This window comes from Sorex araneus, chromosome 10, assembly GCF_027595985.1.
Source record: "Sorex araneus isolate mSorAra2 chromosome 10, mSorAra2.pri, whole genome shotgun sequence".
NCBI lineage: Eukaryota > Metazoa > Chordata > Mammalia > Eulipotyphla > Soricidae > Sorex > Sorex araneus.
The window spans coordinates 28200874-28225697 of record NC_073311.1 but is presented as its reverse complement, the minus strand read 5'-3'; the positions used below and the strand labels follow the sequence as shown (position 1 = coordinate 28225697).

The 24824-nt window shown below is 35.2% G+C and overlaps 1 protein-coding gene and 1 pseudogene across 3 annotated transcripts in view; one reads left to right on the top strand and one right to left on the bottom strand.

The window, feature by feature from the left end:
* MGAT4C (MGAT4 family member C) overlaps positions 1 to 24824 on the top strand; it is a 753565-nt gene that overhangs the window by 483593 nt on the left and 245148 nt on the right. The window contains exon 1 of one of the 3 annotated variants that reach the window (XM_004602715.2): positions 19167 to 19290. The exons of the other annotated variants lie outside the window; for them this stretch is intronic. The gene's annotated coding sequence lies outside the window, so the exon portion shown is untranslated. Of the gene's footprint in view, positions 1 to 19166; positions 19291 to 24824 lie in introns of those variants that run through there. 3 annotated transcript variants of the gene reach the window in all.
* LOC129399245 (U6atac minor spliceosomal RNA) lies at positions 1597 to 1680 on the bottom strand (annotated as a pseudogene).

Here is a 24824-nt window from a genome sequence, read left to right as displayed (position 1 = left end):
AAGAGAATTTATAAGCACAGAACTTTTAATGTAAACTTCATAGTAATCTTAGGAAAAACTACTTAGGAAAAAAAAAAAGACAAATGGATCTGATCAGCACAATTGGTAGGTGTCAAAGTACATATTCTAATTTTTTTTTTATGCCCTCACCTATTGTGGGGAGTTTAAGCTGTTTCTAGCTAATGGCTAATGTAAATAGCACTGCAATAACCACAGGTTTACATTTATCTTTCAACTTAGTGGTTTAAGGTTATTTAAATAGAAATATGAGTGGGATTTTTTTGATCAGATGGTACTTCCATGTTTGATTTTTTAAGGAATCTCAAAAATTGTTTTTGCAGAGAATTTACCAGTTGACATTCCCACCTGCAGTGAGTGAGAGTTCATTTTCTCCACATTGCTGATAGCATTGATTGTTTCTGGGTTTTTCAAAATAGGCCATTCTCACTTGGTAGAGGTGATAGCTCAATGACATTTTGATTTGCATTTCCTTTTCAGCAATTCTGAGCATTTTTTGTTCATGTGCCTGTTGACCAACTGTATGTCTTCTTTGGTAAAGTGCTTGTTTGACTACACTCCCCCTTTACTTATTTAAAAGGAATCTATTACTCTTGTTGATGTCGATTTTTATGTGTGCTTTAAATATCTTGGTTATTAACTGTCATTAGATGCATGTTGTGCAATTATCTTACTCTAATAGTATGTACTTTTGTTTTAGTGGGAGTTTCTCATTGCAGAAATTCTTTAATTTGATATAATTCCAATTACTTATTTTGATTTTGTATAAATAAAAAAATAAAATATGAATTCTAAAATCTCTATTATAACATGGGTGGAAGTAGATGGTTTCATGCTAAGCAAAATATGTCAAAAGATAAAAGCTGTATAGTTGTAGGTGATATATTAAAAACAAAATGAAAAATAGATATTTTTCAATAAAAACAAAGCTGTATACACTGTTGATAGAACTGAGGCTACTAAATGGGGAGGGGGGTTTGGAAGGATATTGAGAAGGGATATTGACCCTTTGGTGGTGAACAAGATGTAAACTTATCATTCTAAAGATTCAACCACTGTAAGTCAATGAGGAATTTAAAATAGTTTTAAAACATTAAATAAAGTTTGAATGTAAAAGTAAAGTCAGTCATTTTGAAATATACCCATTGCCTTATAAATTTGTAAGTCCCTAGCTAATATAACTATTCTTCTTATGACTAAAAAGTACTTATAACTAAAATTCACATATTTAGTCATATTTCTAAGCATTGCCTCTAACGAGAGCCCTAGAAACATCAGAGCCAACTTCAAGCATATATCAGGAACTGTCACTGTGAGTTTCAATAGATGATAATGCTACCCAAAATAATGACTTTTTGTTCAAAATATTGTTAGAAATTTTTGAGAATCCAATGGCTGTTTTTAATAGGCATATTTGGTAATTCTTTAAATCCTCCCAAAATAAAAAATGTATTTCTTTCTTGTAAAACATTTATTCTAAGACTAAAACCTAATTTTCATTTTCAAAATATGTCCATCTCAGCTTTAAACATATTATTTTTTGAATAAATATAATCCATTTTTTCTAACTTTGTGCTTACAATATTGTCTCTCCTTTTATGCTATGTACCTATCTATTCCTTGTGAAGAGGAGTGCTAACTTTCTCTCCTTTCATACAACACTTGAGTGATAGCACAGCAGTTGGGCGTTCGCCTTTCACGAGGCTGACCCGAGTTTGATTCCTCCGCCCCTCTAGGAGAGCCCGGCAAGCTACCGAGAGTATCGAGCCCATGCAGCAGAGCATGGCAAGCTACCCGCGAGTATTGGATATGCCAAAAACAGTAACAATAAGTCTCTCAATGAGAGATATTACTGGTACCCGCTCAAAAAAATCGATGAGCAACGGAGTGACAGTGACCTATCCATTGCAGCTGTTGGTGTGTTAATCATAGTTGATTTAAATTCCTGTTTTGGAAACATCACTGTCTTTTTGTCTATATTTTTGATAGCGGTTTTGCCTTATTAGACATCTATTTGCTTGTTTGCTCATTTAACTTTATTTTTTGTGCTTATTATTCTACCCATTAATTATGATCTGCAGTGGAACTGCTCTAAATAATTCTTTATTAGTATGGTTAATATGTATACACACAAGAGAATAATTCTATATTTTTATTAATGTGTCTTAGTCTTTCAGTGAGCCTACATCCTATAATTCATAGGTCTTGGTTCTTATATCTAAGTAAGATGTGGTTACTGCAGTTTGAATTTAACATTTTGGAAGGGGGTTGAAGTTTCATTTTTGTCAATACCATGATTTTATTTCTATATTTTAGGGATTTCACAAATTGTGCTCAGGAGGCACTGGGTTCATCCCAGCACTTTGGCTTTATTTTATTTTATTTTATTTTATTTTGGAGGGGAGGGGGCTTGATCAGGGCTTACCCAGATTCTGTGCTCAGGGATCACTCCTGAGATCACTCAGGAGAGAATATGTGGTGCTAGTAATCCAACTCAGTGCAAGAACCATGTGCAAAGACCTATACTTCTTGGTCGTCAACTTCACATGCTTTTCTCAGTCTTTTTTCCTCTAAGTGGAACAGGATGGCTAGGGGGAGCTGGAGTTAAGTATTTCCTTTTCTTCGCTTGGTGTTACAGTGCCAGCTGGAGCTAGTTATTTCTTTTCCTGAGGATGAGTTAGACTTTTGCAAATCACCACTGTTAAGTTCTGGTTAATTTCCTCCGCAGAGAGCTGACTTTACTAAAAAACACAGACTTCTCTGGTGAGCTTCAAAATGTTTCCTTTTCTGCCCTTCCCCTGCAGAAAGGACAAGCAGATTTTATTTGTGATTCTCACTGTGAGAACCTGGAGGTAAAGTTAACAAAAGTGTCCAGCATTCCCCATGGTTAGATGATACTGTAGTATAAATTTACCAGAATTGTGTGTCCTAAAGCATCAAAAATGCTCAATGAGTGTCCAGATTTAAGAGCCCTTTAGCAGACATTTCAACTTGTGGATTTCAGCTCCGGTCTATTGGGATTCTCTGCACATCTCTCAGTCTCCTAAAACATCAGATTTCCTCAGACCTAACAAATTTGATGAATGTTAGGTTGTTGATTTTTGTTTATTTCAATCAGGTTTTGGTGACTCCTAGATCCTTACAGACTATACTGGAAACCTAAAAACAAAAAAGTGCTTCTGTTATTTTTTAAGATCCTGAATATAATGTTACCTTTTATATCTCCTACCATTTTAGTAGAGTCATATACCATATTTTGAAATTAAAATAGTATGATGACATAATTTTTCTGTTATAGTTGATAGGGTATATTTCATTGATTATTAAATATTGAACGATTCTTGCATCACTGGAATGAAACTCACTTAATCATGGTCTTTAATTTATTTGCCTTAAATTTGAATTTGTATAATCATTGTTAAGCCTGCTACCTGTCATTCTGAATCTGAATTCATTTTCATCATTGTCATCGGGAAAGTTGCCAAGGCCTCTCTCTAGAATCATGTTCTCTATATCTTGAATTTTAGAATTTACTTTTTTTGTTGCTATGCTCATTCCATCAAGTGATTACTTTTGAAAATATGATATGAGAGGTGACATTTTATGAGTCTATCTATATGAGTGTTCTAATTTCATTGTTTCAGGCTTAATTGAATTGATAGTAGGGATGGGTACAAATATCTATCTTGAAAGTAACTTGATAGATATTCACTGTTCCATTGTTTCAGTGTTCCCTTTCTTGGTTTTACTACTGATAAATCAAGGGTCAGTCTGCTACCTCAAGTTCATTTTGTGACTAGTATTTTTCTCACTTCATTTTTTTTCAGAATTTTTTTTACTTATTATCTTAAATTCCATTCTAACTGGATTTAGTGTGGGTCATCTATCACTTTTTTTGATAGATGTCCATAGCTAGTGTCCATAGCTGTGGACACTGGATTTTTTTCAACAAAGACAGTGGATCCTTCTAGGACTTTCTAATATATTGTTTACATTGAATAAATAAAAAGGCTATCTCTATTTGAGGAAGAATTATTTTGGAAGGGAGTTGCATTGCCTAGGGCACCTCACTCATTCTTATCCACAGTAATTATTCTTGGCCAATTCACAGTAGCAATTCTTGACCAACTGAGTCAGTGGTTCAACAACAGGTCCCAAAAATCTCTCTTTGAAAGGCATTGCATAGGGTACCTCAATCATACTTATCTAGAGTGATTATTTCTATCTTTGTCATGGTGGTTCCTTCTCTATCACACAATTATTTTTTGAGCATTTGGCAATTATACAATATAAATGTGATTTTTTAAAAACTGAATCACTGTGATATACAGGATTCCAAAGTTGATCATAGTCAGATTTCAGTCAGTGTTCCAATTTTCCTATCACTAATGACCCCAGTATCCCTCCTGCCATCCTGCCCCAAGCCTGCCTCTGTGGCAGGCACTTTCCTTCTCTCTCACTTTCTCTCTTTCTTCCTCTCTCTGTATCTCTCTCTGTTTCTCTATCTCTCTTTCTGTCTCTCTGTCTCTCTCTCCCTTTTGGGCATTATGATTCGAGATAGAGTTATTGAGTGGTTATTATGTTTGTTTCTTTACCTATTTTTTCTATGCATTTCTTATCCAGAGTGATCATTTCTAACAATTTTCTCATAGTTATTCCTCCTCTATCCCAACTCACTTCTCTCCCAGCACTGTGGCAGGCTTCCAACCATGGACCAATCCTCCTGGTCCTTGTTTCTACTATGCTTGAGTATTGGTCTCACTTTATGATTTTTTACATCCCACAAATGAGTCCTATCATTCTATTCCAATGCCTCTACTTCTAACTCATTTCTCTCAGCATGATAATCTCCATTTCTATTTAATCTGTTCTTGGGTACTTGGGTAGTTTCCAGATTCTAGCTGTTATGAAAACTGGGCAGAACCCTCCATGATACTGAAAATAAAGGCATCTTCAGTAATTCCACTGACCAAGAAAGTGGAAGCAAAGATAAACAAATGGGCTACATTGAAATAAGAAGTCTTGTACCTCAAAAGAAATGCTGACTGAGATACAAAGAAGCCCTTGTATTGAGAAAACTTATTTGACAAATACCCATCAGATAAGGGTTAATATCCAAGATATATATTGCACACATAGAACTTTACAAAAAAAATCCACATTAAAAAATCGGGAGAAGAAATGAACAGAAACTTTCTCAAAGAAACACAAATTGCCAAAAGACACAAGAAAAATGCTCTATATTGCTAATTATCAGGAAGTTGCAAATCAAGACAGTGAGTAACATCTCACACCTCAAAGAATGACACACATCAAATGTAATAAGAGCAACTGACATTGTCGTGGATGCAGGGAGTAAAAGACTCTTCATTATTGGTGGGAATGTCAACTCATTGAGCAGTTCTGGAAAACTAGATGGACATTCTTCAAAAAGCTAGAGATTGAGCTTCTGTATGACCCAGCAATAGCACTTCTAGGAATATACCCCAGGGACCCCAAACCACAGAGCATAAATGTTATCTGCACTTTTATGTTCATTGCATCACTATTCAAATACCCACTGGTTCTTGAGGGATCTTCAGAGCTGTATTTGAATGCTTTAGGGATTGTGGTGTTTGGGATCAAACTGGCTAGCCTCCATACAAGGCATGCACCACCATAATGCTTGCACAATCTCTCCAGCCCCATACATTTATTTTTAAGGTCAATAAGTATATTTTATATGAAATGATTCCATATACTTCTTTCCCTGTATCTCTTTTGGGCACTATGATTTATAATATATGTACAAGAGGTTACCATGTTCATTCCTTTACCTACTTTCACCATGAAGTTCTTACCTGGAGTGATCATTTACAAGTATCATCATTGTGGTCCCTTCTCTATCCTAACTTTTCTTCCAGTACTTGAGTCAGGCTTCCAACCATGTACTCCTGGCCTTTGTTTCTACTGTCCTTGGGTATTAGTCTTATACTATGTGTGTATATATATATATCCTCATTTGTAGTATATATACTATATATATGATTCTACATCATTCTATGCCTGCCTTTCTCCCTTTCTGACTAATTTTACACAGCATGATACTCTCCATGCCCATACATTAATAAGAAAATTTCATGATTAATTTTTACAAAAAAAGGTGTAGTATTCCATTGTATAGGTGCACCATTTTCCTTATCCTGCCCTCTGTTCTTGAGCACTCAGGTTGTTTCCAGATTCTGGCTATTGTGAATAGCACTGTAATAAACACAGTGAAGATGGCATTTCTGCTGTGTTTTTTGTGGCCCAGCGTATCTTCCTAGAAGAGGTATTGGTTGTATGGAAGCTCAACTTCTAGTTTTTTGAGGAATACCCATAGTGTTTTCCAAAAAGGCTGGACCAGTCAGTATTTCCACCAACAATAAAGGAGAGCCCCTTTCTCCCCACATCCATGCCAGCACTTGTTATTATTGTTCTTTATGATATGTGCCAATAAGTATTCTTCATTTTATTTTGTTGTCTTCTTCTAGGTAAGATCTCAAGTTTGTGAATTAATAACCTTCTATAACTAGTGACTTGTCATCTTTCCCTTCTTGAAGATAAGCATTTTGATGGTCAGAAAATCTGGATACTGTTGTATACGAGTTTATTTTTATTTTTGAGTTCACTTTTTCCCTTGGACATCATTGCCAAATGTTACTTTTGAGGAAATGGAATTTCCCAGCAGCCATTCTTGTTTGTGGGTACAAAAGTTTTTAAAGCTGGTGCTTTCTTTCTGAATGGAGAGACCAACTGTTGATATCTTTGAGAGCGTGTTAATATTCCATTTGTGGTCAGAATGATTCAGTCTTGAATCATGGGACATTTTGCCATTACACAGAGGAAAAGACTTTGTCCTATTGGATAGATGCAGTTAATTGCCCAAGTTTACTTTTCTTGATTATCCCAGAAATTGCCAATTGAATAGACATTTGTTGAGGATAAGAAGATATTTTAAGTTGAATATGATATAAACTGTACTTCTCAGAGAGCCCAGCAAGTTACCGAGAGTATCCCACCAGCAAGTGCCTGGCAAGCTAACCATGGTGTATTAGTTATGCCAAAAATAGTAAGACAGGTCTCGTTTCCCTGACCCTGAAAGAGCTTCCAGTCCTTGAGTAAGATGAGTAAGGAGAGGGTGCTGAAATCTCAGGGCTGAGAGGAATAGAGACGTTACTGGTGCCTGCTCGAGTAACTCAACAAACAGCAGGATGACAGTGATACAGTGACAGTGATGATATGTCCCAGTCTGTGTGGTGTGTAATGATGACTCATTGTTGTTTTGATTTACATCTCCCTGGCAATTAATGACTGAGAGTACTTTCTCGAGTGCCATTTGGCCATTTGTTTTTGTTCTTTGAGGAAATTTCTTTTCATTTGATATCCCCATTTTTGATGGGGTTGGATTTGTTTTTTCCTTGTAATATTCTACCAGTGCTTTATATATCTTGAATATTAACCCCATATCTGATGATATTGGGTAAGTATTTTTTCCCAATCTGTAGGCTGTCCCTGTATCTTGGTCACCATTTCTTTTGAGGTACAGATGCGTCTTGTTTTTGTATAGTTCTATTTGTTTTATCTTTCCCACCACACGAGTGGGGTTTCCTCTTTAAAGATGCCTTTTAGCTTCACTGTCATGGAAGGTTGTAACCTATATTTTACTCCACTTACCTTATGGATTTAGGTCTGATATTGAGGTCTTTAATAGATTTTCTTTTTTTTTTGTTTTTTTTTATAATTTATTTATTTTTAATTAGAGAATCACCGTGAGGGTACAGTTACAGATTTATACACTTTTGTGCTTATACTTCCCTCATACAAAGTTCGGGAACCCATCCCTTAACCAGTGCCCATTCTCCACCACCCGTAAACCCGGCGTCCCTCCCACCCTCCCCAATCCCATCTCCCCCCCACCCCACCCTGCCACTGTGGCAGGGCATTCCCTTCTGTTCTCTCTCTCTAATTAGCTGTTGTGGTTTGCAATAAAGGTGTTGAGTGGCCGCTGTGCTCAGTCTCTAGCCCTCATTCAGCCCGCAACTCCCTTCCCCCACATGGCCTTCAACTACAATGTAGTTGGTGATCGCTTCTCTGAGTTGCCCTTTCCCCGGAACGTGAGGCCAGCCACGAAGCCATGGGGTCAACCTCCTGGTACTTATTTCTACAGTTCTTGGGTGTTAGTCTCCCACTCTGATATTCTATATACCATAGATGAGTGCAGTCTTTCTATGTCTGTCTCTCTCTTTCTGACTCATTTCACTCAGCATGAAACTTTTCATGCCCATCTACTTAACTACAAAATTCTTGACTTCCTTTTTTCTAACAGCTGCATAGTATTCCATTGTATAGATGTACCAAAGTTTCCTCAACCAGTCATCCGTTTTGGGGCATTCGGGTTTTTTCCAGATTCTGGCTATTGTAAACAGTGCTGCGATGAACATACATGTGCAGATGTTGTTTCGATTGTACTTTTTTGCCTCTCTGGGATATATTCCCAGCAGTGGTATTGCTGGGTCAAATGGGAATTCAATATCTAATTTTTTGAGAGTCGTCCAAATTGTTTTCCAGAAGGGCTGAACCAGTCGGCATTCCCACCAGCAGTGAAGAAGGGTCCCTTTCTCCCCACATCCTCTCCAACAGCGGTTGCTTTTGTTCTTTTGGATGTGTGCCAGTCTCTGTGGTGTGAGGTGGTATCTCATGGTTGTTTTGATCTGCATCTCTCTGATGATTAGTGATGCAGAGCACTTTTTCATGTGCCTTAACAATTCTTGGGAAAAAGATGATGGGAGGCATCACCCTCCCCAAACTCAATCTTTACTACAAAGCAGTAACAATTAAAACAGCATGGTACTGGAACAAAGGCAGAGCCGTAGACCAATGGAACAGGGTGGAATATCCCTACACACAACCCCAAATGTATGATCATCTAATCTTTGATAAGGGAGCAAGAGATGTGAAGTGGAGCAAGGAAAGCCTCTTTAACAAATGGTGCTGGCACAACTGGACAACCACATGCAAAAAAATGGGTTTAGACCTTGACCTGACACCATGCACAAAAGTCAGATCAAAATGGATTAAAGACCTCAACATTAGACCACAAACAAGGTCGGCGAAACCCTCCACGATATTGAAGATAAAGGTATCTTCAAAGGTGACACGGAACTAAGCAATCTAGTAAAAACAGAGATCAACAAATGGGACTACATTAAACTAAAAAGCTTCTGCACCGCAAGAGATACAGTGACTAGAATACAAAGACTATCCACAGAATGGGAAAGGATATTTACACAATATCCATCAGATAAGGGATTGATATCAATGGTATATAAAGCACTGGTTGAACTCTACAAAAAGAAAACATCCAACCCCATCAAAAAATGGGGCGAAGAAATGAACAGAAACTTTACCAAGGAAGAAATATGAATGGCCAAGAGGTCTTTAATAGATTTTCATCTAACTTTTGTGCCTGGTGTAGAGAGAGCGCTGAGTTTTTTTTTTTTTTTTTTTTTTTTTTTTATGTAGCTGTCCTGTTTTCCTGGCACCACTTGTTGAAGATGCTTTCCCTGATCCACTTCACAATTCTTTTTCCTTTATCAAATATTAAGGGATCATAAAATCATATATTTTAGAGACTTTGTCAGGATATTCAACTCTATCAAAATATTCTTAGTTGATTCTATATTAAAGGTAATGCAGTCAATCCCCTCTAACTTAAATATAGTTTTCATCCTTTATTAGCTACAGCCTAAAACAAACACATGACTTCTATCAGAGAAATAACGTGTCTCTATATATTTATTACTTTAAGTATGTTCATATTGTCTACTTAGAGATTTTGAAAAACTTAACCTATAGTATATTTTTCAGGTCCATAATTTCAAACCTGGTCTGACAGACTATTAGATAAATTAGACAGTTATATCACAAAAACTTAAGTCATACTGCTTAATATATATATATAGAGAGAGAGAGAGAAAATATATATAAAGACATAACATAGGGCCTCTGAAACCATTTGTGTCATTATTTTCCTTAGATGAGTTTACAGATCAAGTTGAAAAATATACTCCTAGAGGAATGGTACATCCAGTACAGGCAAGTGCATTCTTGCATGTGGCTGACCTGAGAGTAATCCCTGGTACCCCCCATGTCCCCTGAGCCTATCAGGACTAGTCCCTGAGTCCAGAGCCAGGAGTAAGCCTGAACATGATCAGCTGTCGCAAAACAAAAGAAAAACAAACAAAAGTCTTGCTGAGTGTCATTTATTCACATTTCAGGTCTCTGTATAGTATGTTGAAACAATGACTGACATTTAATGACTTAATTAAAATTATTGAAAGGAAGAGTTAAGTATTCTGTATTGTTGTGACTGTAGTTGTAGAAGTACATGACTAAATTATTCCATCTAAAATGTAACAGGAATATATTTCCTAATATCAGTTAGAATCAAAAATTATTTAAGATGTTTGTGACTATAAATGTTACTTAACCAGACTGATCCAATAACAAAACTAAGGCAAAATGTTCTAGGTCCGTACTTATGAAAATAATGAAGTCCTGAACAAAAGATGAAATCATGTCAAAAATAAAAGAATTGACTGAAAAATAACTGTACCCCAAATATTATCATGAAATATAATTTATTTGAAATATATGTATTTTAACATTATCTAATAAAACAATATGTGTTATAAATATATTACTAAATTGCATATTAGATTATTTTATGATTTTTCCCTGTCTAATAGTAGCTTACTACTAATAGTTAAGCACATATTTAAAACTTTTTATTTCACATATTTAATTATACACACATAGAGTTAAAGGCATACTCTTCATTTTAGGCCATAACAATGAATAATACTCTCACATTAATCTTCAGAAATGTATTAAAGGCAACTTGATTGCAGATTATGCTTTTGATTAATTCTTAAGATAAGCACTCTAAACATTTGAACAAGTGCTTTTACACTTTTGTGACAGTCAGGCACAAACTTAGTTTATGAATATAATTCTTTGATATTATAGAATACTATAAACACTTATCTGGGGACTTGAGAGAGAAAAGAGCTTATCATATAACTGACTCATGTTTATTCCCTAACACCACATCTGATTCTCCAGCACCACCTGGAGTAACTTTGAGCACAGAGCTAGTAATAAGTTCCGAACATAGTCAGGTGTTTCCCCCAAAGGAAGAGCAAAAACAAATTCATCCACTATTGGGGCTGGAGCAATAAATAGCACAGCGGGTAGGGCATTTGCCTTACATGCGGCCAACCCGGGTTCGATTCCCAGCATCCCATATGGTCCCCTGAGCACCACCAGGGGTAATTCCTGAGTGCAGAGCCTGGAGTAAGCCCTGTGCATCGCCAGGTGTGACCCAAAAAGCAAAAAAAAATAAATAAATAAATAAAAACAATAAAACAAATTCATCCACTATTCTAACTTAGAGGTTTTATGTTTGTTTGTTTTGTTTTTTGTTTTGTTTTGTTTTTAAATGTAGGAGTACTGGTATTTATTCAGCCACTGATTAAGCTGATTGAAGCAGGCATGAACTCAACATTACTTTTTTCATTTTAAATTTTACTTCCGTAAAGTTGTTCATAATGATTGCTTGCATTCAACATTTCAACACCAATCTTAGCACCATTACACCTTCCCACCACCATTATTTTGAATTGTCCCACCATCACCCAAGCCTGCCCCCTAGGCAGCTGCTAAATAATTCATTTTGTATTGCTTTCTATGAATAGTATGCGATATGTTGCAGTCTTGAAAGGAGCTGCGTGCTTTTGGAATTCTATTTTTTTTTTTTTAATATTTGAGGTCTAGAGGTATCTCTGTGGCTTGCTGCTCTCTTCCGAGATTCATTTGTGAGTCTCTGATTCATGGCCTTTAATATGCTTAAATGGTGCCCAGAGGCAGTTAGTTCTTGGGTGTGACTGCCAGGAAACCAGAAGGGTGAGATGGCAGGATGGGAGGAGGTCACCCATCTCCAACCTAGTGAAACAAACCTGCAGTGAAACTAGATAAACTAGTCCAGTATATCTGTTTTTTTCTGCAAATTCATTCTCATGTGTTCGGGGTCGGGACAAGCCAGTGAAGGTTGACCATAAGTGTGGTGGTGCTTAGTTTCTGGAGATTTCTGGCCATTGGAGTTTATTTGGGGAGGGGGAGGGACAAAACTGGCACCCTCCAAGGTACACCAGTGAAATTAGCATAGTGTGGGATGAAAGACATCTCTGTGGTGTTTTGCTTTCCTCCAGAATTCATCTGTGAGTCTCTGAATCATGGTCATTAATGCACTTAAATGGCCTGACTTTGACATCTTTTGAGATTTATTTATGGGTCTCTGAAGCAAGGCCAATAAATGAGCTTATATAGCTGAAGCCAGAGGTGGTTTGTGGGTGTGACTTTCACATACCTAACTTCTGGACATTTAATTTCTCAGGAATCTTGGTCCCAAGTTATTGGGGTCTGGCCAGAGCTCAGCAGCAAATTTGGAGCGTCAGAAAGCCTGAAGGCACCATCAGGCTTCTGATGCACTTGCCTTGCAGGTACAGGTTGACCTGCTAGACAGCACCGTACCCCATTAGACTTGGTTTTTATAGGATCTGTTTATTCCTATTTAATTGCAAATCTTGGGATCTTACATCCCATACAACCATCATTCGTTTCATTTTATTACACACACACACACACACACACACACACACACACATATGTATATGGCTGGAGCAATAGCACAGCAAGTAGGGGGTTTGCCTTGCACATAGCCGACCCAGGTTTGATTCCTCCGTCTCAAAGAGCATGGCAAGCTACTGAGAGTATCCCGCCCACAGGGCAGAACCTGGCAAGCTCACCGTGGCATATTTGATATGCCAAAAACAGTAACAACAAGACTCACAATGGAGACATTACTGGTGCCCACTGGAGCAAATCTATGAGTAACGGGATGGCAGTGATACAGTGATACATATATACGTATATTCCATATATGGCACTGTAACACTGTCACAGCACTGTCATCCCTGTCAACGTGCCAACACTGTTCTTCGATTTGCTCGAGTGGGCACCAGTAACATCTCCATTGTGAGACTTGTTATCCCATATATCACTGTATCACTGTCACTGTCATCCTGTTGCTCATCAATTTGTTTGAACAGGCACCAGTAATGTCTCCACTGTGAGACTTGTTACTGTTTTTGACATATTTAATACTCCTCAGGGAGCTTGCCAGGCTCTGCCATGCAGGTAAGATACTCTTAGTAGCTTCCCAGGTTCTCTGAGAGGTCGGCCAGGTCAGCCACGTACAAGGCAAACACCCTATCCACTGTGCTACCCCTCAGCCTTTTCCCATATATAGATAAAGAAAATATATACATTTCAAAATGACAAAGCATTCATATTAGGGATTTAGCATGAGGCTCGTAATGATCTTGTGATAAGAAAAGGGCATCTCTCTCGCCAGATGTGTGAAAGAAATCAGATGTGTGAAAGAAAAATCATGTCTTGAAAGAAAACTGATCTGCAGATACTGTCCTGACATATTTTAGCACTTGGACACAGTGCCGTTGGGAAGCCTTTGAATAAGATTCCCTCCATAATTGCTCTGTTTCTAGTATTTTATCCTTCCTTGCACCTCGTTTACCTCCTCAGACTTATTGACATCTGTATTATGCATATTTTATTATTGTGGTCTGACATAATAATCTAGATTTTCCCCTAATTTATTCTCCAAAACATAGATGCACAGCTATGCCTTACTTCTTTTACAAATTTAATTTTAAATTTTTAGAATTCTTATTTATTTCAATAGAATCTTAAGTACATAGTAAAATCATTGACTACGGTATCCAAGGAGTAGACAATGTCTTTAAGCCTGGGCACAGAGACTGTTATCTTGGGAGGAACAGACTAGATGCCAGAGTGATAACCTTCTATTTCCAGGAATTTTCCTGCAAGCATATTTGATCCAGGCCTATTTTAATCTGATGAGGCTAATTTAGCTGGCGATTTGTCATTTATTATTTTTATAATCTGAAAATTCAAAACTAAGATGTTGGTAGAGATACTGTCTATGATTTAGGCTTTCTGGTTTATAGATTATCTTTTCACTATAACCTTGAATGACAGGACAGAAGGTAGAAGGTAGCACTCAGGGGTCTCTCATTATAAGGCAATTAATACCAATGAAAGACCCACTTATCATCCATCAGGTTTTAGCAATCTCCATCTTCTGTGCAGAAACATGAATTTCTTTAACTGTGTCATACAAAGTTATGGCAAAGTAAAGTACTAGCCAATGATCAAGAACCTGGTTTTTGGTATCGTTCTTACATAATTATCTACATACCTGAAGTGGTTTGAGTATAGTGGGTGGTTCATATTAATAACAGTTTTCCTTAGGGAAATAAGCAGTGTGTTTTGTCCTTGTTCAAATCTAAGTTCAAAAAGTATAAAAGTCAGTGTGCTTCAAATATCTTAAAGTGGAGGTGTTGATTTTATCTAATTTGGATAATACAAAGTTTAAGGCAAACAACTAAGGGAAAAAAAAAGAAAAACCCAAACAGCAAAAAATAAAATTAAAAAATTTTGAGTGCTTTTTAATAGCACAGTTTTATAGAAAGAACAAAATAAAACTATATATTTTGCCTATTGTTCTTTAGGTCTTTTACAGAATTCAGTCATTTCAAAGTAACTCAGTAAAAAAAACGGTTTATATTGTAGCACTCTCTTCCCGTTGTTCATTGATTTGCTGGAGTGGGAACCAGTAACGTCTCCATTTTGAGACTTGTTACTGTTTTTGGCATATCGAGTATGCCTCGGGTAGCTTGCCAGGCTCTGCCACGCAGGCGGGATACTCTCGGTAGCTTGACAGGCTCTCTGAGAGGGACGGAGGAATTGAACCCGGGCTGGCCACATGCAAGGCAAATGCCCTACCAGCTGTGCTACCGCTACGAAGGTACATATTAAATTAAAATATTCTTAATGATAAGTCAACATTTTCCACTTGTGTTTACAATGTCTTGAATCACTGAATAGTACTTATCTCCATGTCTGAAATTTCATATTTATTTAATGTTTGAGTGGGGAATTTTCTTAATCCTTATTGCACTCATTTTCTCCTTCTCCAAAGTAAAATTTACCAATACATAAACATAGTTAAACATCTTGGGAATATTTCTTCTCAGAATATAAAGGTGATATGGCCCAATAATTCTAAATATTTTCAAACTTATATCTAAAATGCAAATAGAAATAATTAGATAATATACTGTAGCTGCCAAATAAGAGATTTAAGATAGACATATATAAACAAAAAAAAGAAAAAAGATGTCAGTAAGGAGACCAAGTATTGAAAAGAAATCAAAACAAGGTCAATAAATTTATAATCTTTTAAGATTTAGTTATATCTAGAATTTAGTAGATGGAAATATAGTTTTATTTATCTATTACTGTATGAGTGATACCACTTATTCAAGTCATGGTTATTTTAAACACTGAATTTGTTAAAAACAATATTAAGTTTTTTTATGAAACAAAATTTTTGTTTTGGGACATACCTGGCTGTTTTCAGTTTTTTTTTTCTGGCTCTGAGCTTAGGGATCACTCCTGGCTGTGATCATTTGTGGGACATGGAAGGAACCAGAGTTAGCTCTGTGCAAGCAAGCACCTTAATCCCTGTACTATCTTTCCAGCTAGACAAATCAATTTTTAAAATAACCTGAAATATATGTCTTATGAAACATATGGGCATTATGTAGGCAAGTAATTTTAGAGTAACACATTTTAAGATAATTTAACCAATCTATTTTTTCAATGTCTTACATACTCTTAGACATTGCTTCTTCTTAAAGTGAAAATTAGTAGAAGAATTTACACAAATAAGTTTCTTACTATAATATACATATATTTCTTTAAATAGGAGTATTGAGAAAACTACAAAAAAAAATAAGTTTATACAGAGTTTTACTGGCCATATAAGCAAACTGCCATCTTGTGGATAACTTGGCAATGGACCAGTTATATCTGTTAAGTCGTAATGCTTCACGGCAGAGCCTGTCAAGCTACCTGTGGCATATTCAACATGCAAAAATCGGTAACAACAAGTCTCACAATGGAGACGTGCCTGCTCAAGCAAATCGATCAACAATGGGGCAACAGTGCCACAGTAATACTTAAGTTAAATAGTAATGTTCACAAGAGTTAATACCTGTAGAAATTCTTAAGTTTTGCCTTTAAAAGTATCACCTGAGGACATGTTTATTTCTTCTGAAGTTGATATTATCCTAAACCTTATTAATATGTAGGTTGGGAACATTGGGAGGATACTTCCTCCACTTTAATTAGCCTCTAGTGCTGATTTGTTTTGATAATATAAATAATTAGTTTAACCACAAAATGGATGTAACAGAAATAATTGTCAGGCAATTAAATACTGCAATGATTTAAGCTCCTGGGAAATATATAGTATGTAAGTATAGTAATAAAACTGAGATGTACTTGCATGGGCACAAATCCATTTGATTCATCAAAAATATTTTTATAGTTTCATGTTTTTTTAGGTGAAAAAAATCACAAATATAATTCATTGAGAATGAAACAGGCAAATTTAATTGGGTCTCTACTTATATTGTTTTTTTTTTATTTCTTTCTTTTGGGGATCCACACCCACTTTGCTCTGGGACTTCTCTAGGCTCTGTGCTCAGATATCACTCCTTACAGTATTCTGGGAACCAAGTGTGTTGGCTGATGATTTAACCCATGTTGGCCACATTCAAGGAAAATGCCTATATACTGTCTTGTCTCTACTGATCCCTAAATATTCATTAATCATTTAAAAATTTTATTCAATGCCATGATTGCAAATAGGTTTGCAACTTGCTTATTAAAACCATTTGAACATGTATTTATCTTAAAACCTTAAGTAATTTATCCTATTTTTACATAAAACAAGATGCAACATAATTTTGGAAGTTACTTTTTTCTATGGCTAGTCATAACATTGAACTATTTTACAATGCAAGAAATGGAGGTATCTTATTTTTAATAATTGTTTTCTCCACGATAAATTTTCTTAGCAAGTTCAATGTTTTAACTTTATTATTTGTCCACCAGAAATAAAGTTGACATACTTATTGTCCAAATTAATCTTTCTGATCAGAATTTAATTTGTCATTTTGCAAGATAATAATTGTTATACACATTTTAATCAAAGTGACCATGTTTTCAAGCAGAAATGAAGTTGCTTTCACGTTGGTCCATAGTCATTTTAGCAGATAGTCTGAAGTCCAGGTTTCTGTACTTGAATAATATGATTAAATTTTAAATACTACAGGGATGGGCAAAAAAATTACTTTATTTTTTTTAACCCTGAGTGAGTTGGTGCTATAAATCAGTTTATCTATAACATTTCTTAAAGTTTTCAGTGTTTAGAACAATATATCCTATTATTTGGAGTGCACTGAATTGAGACACCTTTAAAAATGAAACATTTGATATTTGTATAATTGCAACAGTGGTATATACCTCCTACATTTACACAATACTTATTATTTTATTTATCATCTTCCATGCATTGCATCATGTAATCTATACACAACTTTTTGATTTGAGTTTTGCTCTAGGTATCATTATCATAAATGTTAATTTACATAAACATAAAAGTTAATCTTCTAAAGTACTGTAGACAATAGGGAATGAAACAGGAATGGGAGAATGAATCTTCTGAATTCAGTTCTAGAATGTTAGTCCCTAAATCGCATACTGAGTCTTCAAATAATCAGATCAATGGTCATGAAAGCTAGTAATAATAAAAAATTTTGAATTTATGGTCTGTAAAGTTTCTTTTAATATACATTCAACTCTCAAAATCCCATTGAGTCATAACATAAACTGCTTTTTCTCTGGAGGGATTATAACAACTCCTCACCTTAATTCAGTTCTTTAAAAGAGGAATCAACATAAAAGCATACCAGGGTACTGTTGGTGACCTTCCTTTCTTAAAGGTGGGAGTGGATGAGTGAATTTCTCTCTCTCCAGGTGGTTGTACTGTTTGCATGCTAAGCTGCACAGCTTTTCAAAGGGCTTGCCCTAGGATATGGCTGGGCTGGGATTTAGAAGGAGCTGGTCATTGAATAGCTCTGGTAATTCTTGCATCTCACAGTTATGCTGGAGACAGCTCCTTTTGGTGGGAAAAGCTTGGATATATTTCAAGGTGATTGTAGTTTTGTCCCTCTGGCAGCAAGCTGCTGCAACCAGCTTAGCCCATTATCCTTCTCTCACACTGGACTTAAGCCTGGGGAGAAGTCTGGGGCTTTTGTCAGGATAGAGGGTTAGGTACAGATAATTATTCCCTGTTTGTACTCTCACAGGATAGCACTGTATTGCAAAGTAGTCTTCAATTACTGTCATGGATTTGTATAAAGTTCCAGTGACTTATGAATTACTCTGTGTAAAAAACGTTGCTTTGTATTTTTTTCAGCAATGCTATTCTTTCAATACTTCCTTATTAAAAGTTTATGATAGAAATATTTGGAGACACTAACATTCAGGATAAGATATATTTTTATTTTTTATTAAAAAATACAGATAGCTGATCCGACAAAATCGATTTAAATCTCTTCTGTGCAACTGTCTACTCTGTTACATATTTTTTTCAACTTAGCTGTCTTATTCTCAGGGAGTAATTTTGGAAAAATCAGTGTAACATAATCTGAAAATTTAAAAAGTCATGCTGCTCTTACATCAATTATTTTCTATAATACTCATCCTGTGAAATACCCTGTATAAATAGTGATTTAATAAGTGTACCTGGAAATAAAACTCCCCACTGATCCTAATTAATTATGAAAATTGGTCCTAGCGTTTTTGAGACGGAGTCCTTACAGTTTACTCTGCTCCAGTAGCTCAACACCACTTTCAACCCCCTGTGAGCAAAAATTATAGCCAGAGTTGAGCATTTCAATTTTCAGCTGACAGTTTAGGGTTAAGATATGATTCCAGGTAACAGAAGCCAATGAGAGTACACCCAGTTGATGTTTGTGACATCATCTTCCAGCCGGAGTACATAGAACAGCTGAGGTAGCGTTCAGTTTCAGTCCAGTGCCGTTATGATGGATGTTTACATCTCTTCATTGAGAGCCAATTATCTCGCTTTTGTGTGAGGCCCAAGGATCACTCATGCTGCCAGGCTTCACAGAGCTCCGGTGGATCTAGCTGAACGAATTGTTTTCCCTGTCTCTGGTAAGAGCTTCTGTTTTACCTTCTCTTTCAAAAGAAAGGTATGTTTCCAGCAGAGGAAACTGGAAAGAAACGTGTGAGGGCTGAACAGTGTTATTACTTGGTAAGCTTTTAATCAGAGCATTGTCTAGTGTTCTCAAAAGGAAGTGTGGTTTAGTAAAATGAATTTCAAAGAACCATGCGATCGTATACCTGACAAAGTAATTTGCAGTAGAAATGAATGGGAGATAAATTCAGTTTTTCTTTAAAAACGGAAGTAACTTCCAATTGGATAAGTATTTTGAATGTTTTAAAGATATGAACAGTTATAATACCATTCTGCTTCATTCTTAGTATTTTTTTTCTGTTTGCTGAGAGTTAGAGGGAGAAATGGCAACCAAATAGTTACTATAAATTTAAAATGAGTGAAAGTTTTTAATTGTTAAATTAGTTCTTTGGGACAGTTTTCCAAAGTTGCATTAATACAGAAAAAAAAAGATTTGCCTAATATTTAAAAGGTTTAGCTTTGAAACGAAGTTGTAGTACTTCATTGTATTCAATTGCATTTTTAAACTAAGAGAGTAATAACAGCAAATAGTTTAAAGAAACACACACGATTATTATATATTTTTTGGAATTCAGAAATTTTAAAGTTATTATTATATAAAGTGCTTGGATCATAAGAAGTACTTTTTTGTGTATATATGTATGTCTAAATACCCAAAATAAAGATTTTCATTACTTAATCATTTATTAGTACTGATACTTATATCTGAGAATAATACAATGTTGTAAAAAAACAAATCTATTTACTGCTATTCAATTGCTGTGGACATGGATGATTGAATCTGATCTGGGATTCTGGAAATCAATATAGAGTGAAATACTTAGTTCACTCAGAATGTTCACATGCTATCAAAATTAAGAATTAAAAAAAATTAATTCCTTAAATATTGTATATTAGCACAGTATGAAGTACAGACTTAATATTTTAAAGCAGCATGCTATTGAATTCATGAAATTAGGGCACATAAAAGTGTATAATTTAACATGTTATCTTAGTAATAGCTCCATGTCTTCTACAGTATAAAACTTTTGAATAATGATTGTCTATCTGTATTTAATAAATTTGGACATATGAGTTTTACTTTTACTCTTTTTTAACATTGGCTATTTCTGTCTTTGTGGAGTAGTAATTTGGATAATCAGACTTGAGAGTGGAGTTGTTCAAGTTGTACTAAAAGGCAGCAAGGGGTTCTCAGCTATGTCACACTTCTGTATCATTTACTAGCCCAGTCCTGTTTGGCAGTACTTGACATCACTGTTGTTTGATTTGTCTCCTTCAGTCAATTCAGGTCTGAACAAAATTGAGTTTATAGAAAGTGTTAGATGTGTATTAATGGAATCTAAAGAATTGACTTTGTTGTTTCAGCCAAAGCAATATATAACGAACCAAATCTCAAAAACTTACAGAAAAGCATCTGGAACTAGTTTTTGTAGGAAGATTTCTTTTTGACATCTTCTGTGAATTTTAATATCTAAGTGGAGGGATCTGAAATTTGTACTTAAAAGCACACTGATTCACTGCTTGGAAATGATTTTTTTCCTTGAAGTACTTTAAAGTGCAGTTGAATAACCCAAAGGTATTGACTCTGTCATTTTCACAGGTGATCAATCTTGACCAAGGAAAGCATTTGTTTCCTAACAATTAATTCTCAGAAAATCTATTCTGTCAACTCTGAAGAAAATCTTATTCAACCAATGAACAGCCTAGACATTCAAAATTGTGTTTTCTGTTCCATATCCATGCTTCTCTTATTTTCACCATTTCTTATCACAAACTGCTTTCATAGAGATCGGAGTGTTAAAATTGCTAGTCTATTTTTCTTTCAATATTTTTAAAGATGCATATAAAGGTATGATTTGGCAGCTGGTAAAATTTACTGGATAAAAGATTTTGCCTTTAGAATTTTTTGCGTGGACATCAATGCACTTTTTTCATGCCAGAAAATGCTTAGGAAGAATTTTGGAATAGGGAGCCATAGGTCAGAGATGATCATGTTGCACGCATGTTGTGCTTTTTGCCTACTTTCTTATACAACTATCTTTTGTCTGAATTAAATAACTATCTTTTTATTTTTCCTGTCATTTTTTTGCATTTATTCTTTATATAAGCTCATCCAGTTCCGTATGGTTGGTATGCCAGGTTAAATATTAATAAATACCATGTTTTATAGGTGTTGGAGTTGGGATGGAAAAAAAGTGCATAGTGAAATAATGATTCCTATTATTCTTTCTGAAGTTCTTTGCACAGCTCTGAGTTTGAGCTTGGACATTGTTTTCTTTTGAAAATTATTCCTCAATTTCTGTTTTTATCTAATCCAAGATAAACTTCTTTCCTCTCATTTGCTTTCATCCTCTCCAACAACTTAGCTTATATTAAGCCTCTTCATGAGCTTCCTTTAATATTACATGCTTAATACCATTTGTTTTTTGCTATCCAATCAAGCACTTAGATAAAGCCTGAATTCTTGTTCTGTGTGTGTGTGTTTGTGTTTTTGTGTGTATGAAAAGCACAGGAATTTTTTCTTGAAAGTTATTTAGAAGATGTGAGGGAAAAAATGGGGAAGTATATGTTTAAGAGAGAACACAGGCTTCTGCGGAGTAGAAATAAGCAAAGAAACAGAAAAGTATGTGACATATGTGTTCAAGAGAGACCACGGGCTTGAAGAGCAAGGCAAGATTTCTACTTCTACTCTTTTGTTGTTGTGTGTTTGGGGGACATACCTGGCTGGGCTCAGGGATCACTCCTGACTGTGCTAGGAGACTAGATGTGGTACTGGCAATTGTACCTAGATTGCTTTGTGTGCAAGGTAAAGTGCCTACCCACTGTTCTTGTACTCCAGCCAAACTGAATTCTTGTCTTAACAAACTTTCATCCTTGACTTTCAAGAGAAGCAAAATGGTATTGTAATTACGATACCATTTTGGTATTTTGTGCTGAGATTAATGCATCATGAGTCTTATGTGCATAAATATATTGTGCTTTAAGGTTTTAAACTTTTAAAGTTGTTTTTATGTATACAATATAGTGAACTGGTAAGACACTGATAAATTTGTCACACCACAAGAAAAACATATATAATAATTTTTAATTCATTATTGCTATAGCACAACAGGTAAGTCAGTAAGGAAAAAGGCAGTAATCAAAAATAGGATTTCATATTCAATACTTTCCCATTTCACTCTCCACGCTCTATCTTCTATTTTATCTCTCCCCCTCTCCTCACACAAACACCCCTCTTCTCTCTGTGTGTGTCTCTGTGTCTCTGTCTTGGTATCTCTCTCTCTCTCTCTCTCTTTCTCTCTCTTCCTATCTGACTAGGCATCCAGTTATTATCTATTGTCTACTCTTTATCAGGTACTTAGAACTAATAAATGAACTATATAATAGATTCTTGCTTCTGTGCATATACATTTTTTTCTAACTGGCATATTCTCATCTTTAAATTACTAAAGCACATATTTCAAGATTACTGACTAAAATAGACATCATGCTAGGAAATAGGAAATAGGAAAGTTGAGGGGTAGGCTTACTTTCACTTACGTTCTTATGTGTCTTTTTTCCCCTCAAATGTTCTGTATAAAATCGATTTGTAAATATTTCATATTTTGAGTCTTGTGAAATATCTATAAGTTAATGTTTAACTCACTCTTTTTTAAAACTCCTTAATAGCTTATTTATATTTTATAGTTATTTGGCTTTAGAAAGGGCTTAGAGAATACATATAAAGGATAAAATATCATATTTTCTTTTAATTATTAAAAATTTCTAAATGATAGTAGTTTTTGAATAATATACACAATATAATCTACTGTTCAGTATCTATTTTCACAAGTTTGGTATATATTATTACTGGTTCCTAGGAGAGTGAAATAAAAGTTATATTCACTGCTTCTTGAATTTATTTATGGATGGCAAATAATTCAAAAGTAAAGCAAAGAAAACTAAAATCTATCCTCAGAGAAAATCAATCTGTACATAAACATTGAAGATAAACCATTTTTAGATGGTATCATTTAATTAGCTAAGAAGAATCTATCTTGTGACAGATAGATAAATTGTGAAAGAATTGAGTTTCCTACACACACTTGATTTAGCTAAAAAGGATGTACTTTTTGGATATTGCATTATAAAGCTATGTAACCCTAAATTTAGTCACTATGCTAATGTATTTTAAGATGTGCAGAATTAAGGAGTTAAGTGGCAGTAATAAATAAGGTCATAACTGTAAATTTCATCTGATATATAAAATTTGATTTCTAGTCAGTCAGAAGATTTTACTTAAAGAGGTTTCACTTTTATGTCTCATCCTGTAATTTAATTCTAAAATTATTAGATTTTATTTGTTTTCATATATGTAGAGGTGAACACTTCTGTTATCTAATAGTTGATGATATAAAGTGTATGACAAAGAAGAAATAGAACTAGGCTAAACTTCATCTCTTATTCCTTTCATTCTTTATCACTAGCGTGAAAGGATAATGCATGTGTTTTGCTTTTATAAATCTGTGTGTATAGAGGACTGGGTAAAATTCAATGATTAAGAGGCTTGCCTTGCTGTATCTAAGCCATCTTTAATCTTCAGCACCACAAAAAACCTAAGTACCAGTAGTGTGGACCTGCACACCCTCAAGCACGCAACTACAGTGCCCTGGCTAATCCTTGACATGCTTGAATTTTGCTCAGGCCCTGAGGAATCAGGGATTAGCCAAGAACCATCAGGAGGCTCCCAAGGACTGAAGAGAATCATATGCAGCCCCTTCCCCACATGGACCAATAAAATAAAATATGCATTACATTTTCACCATATTTTATTTAACTTAATAGAGCTTATACACTATAGTCAGTCACATCAAGGGAGAACTGTAGCACTGCAGTACTGTCGTCCCATTGTTCATTGATTTGCTCGAGCGGGCACCAGTAATGTCTCCGTTGTGAGACTTCTTTTTACTGTTTTGGTATATTGAAAATGCCACGGGTAGCTTGCCAGTCTCTGCCACGTGGACACATCAAGAGATATACTAATAAAAGTTTAAATTATTTTTTTAAGCCACAATTCACAAGCTTGTTGAATCAATATGTTAACCTATATGTTAAGCATGGAAGAACAATTCAATCATTTTACTGAAAATGTTTATGTAATTTTTAATGTTTTCAGTCATTCCACAAAATATTTAGAGCCCTGGTAAATACACAACTTTGAGCATTTTACATACTAACAATACATAAAATTGCTACCCATTGAAAAATCAGTTAACATCATTTCTATCCACTGGTACATTTTAGGGATTTAAGCACTAACCTCTCAACTCTGGAAGTCGACAAAAGATTGAACATAAATAATTGGATTGGATTGTGCAAAGTATTTTTTCTTGATGAAGCATATATATCTGTGTTGTTGTTGTTGCTGGTGTGTGAAGAATACTGACAAAGAACAACTTAATATATTTTTAAAAATGGGTCAGAGAAATAGTAAAGGGAGTAAGTTGCTTTC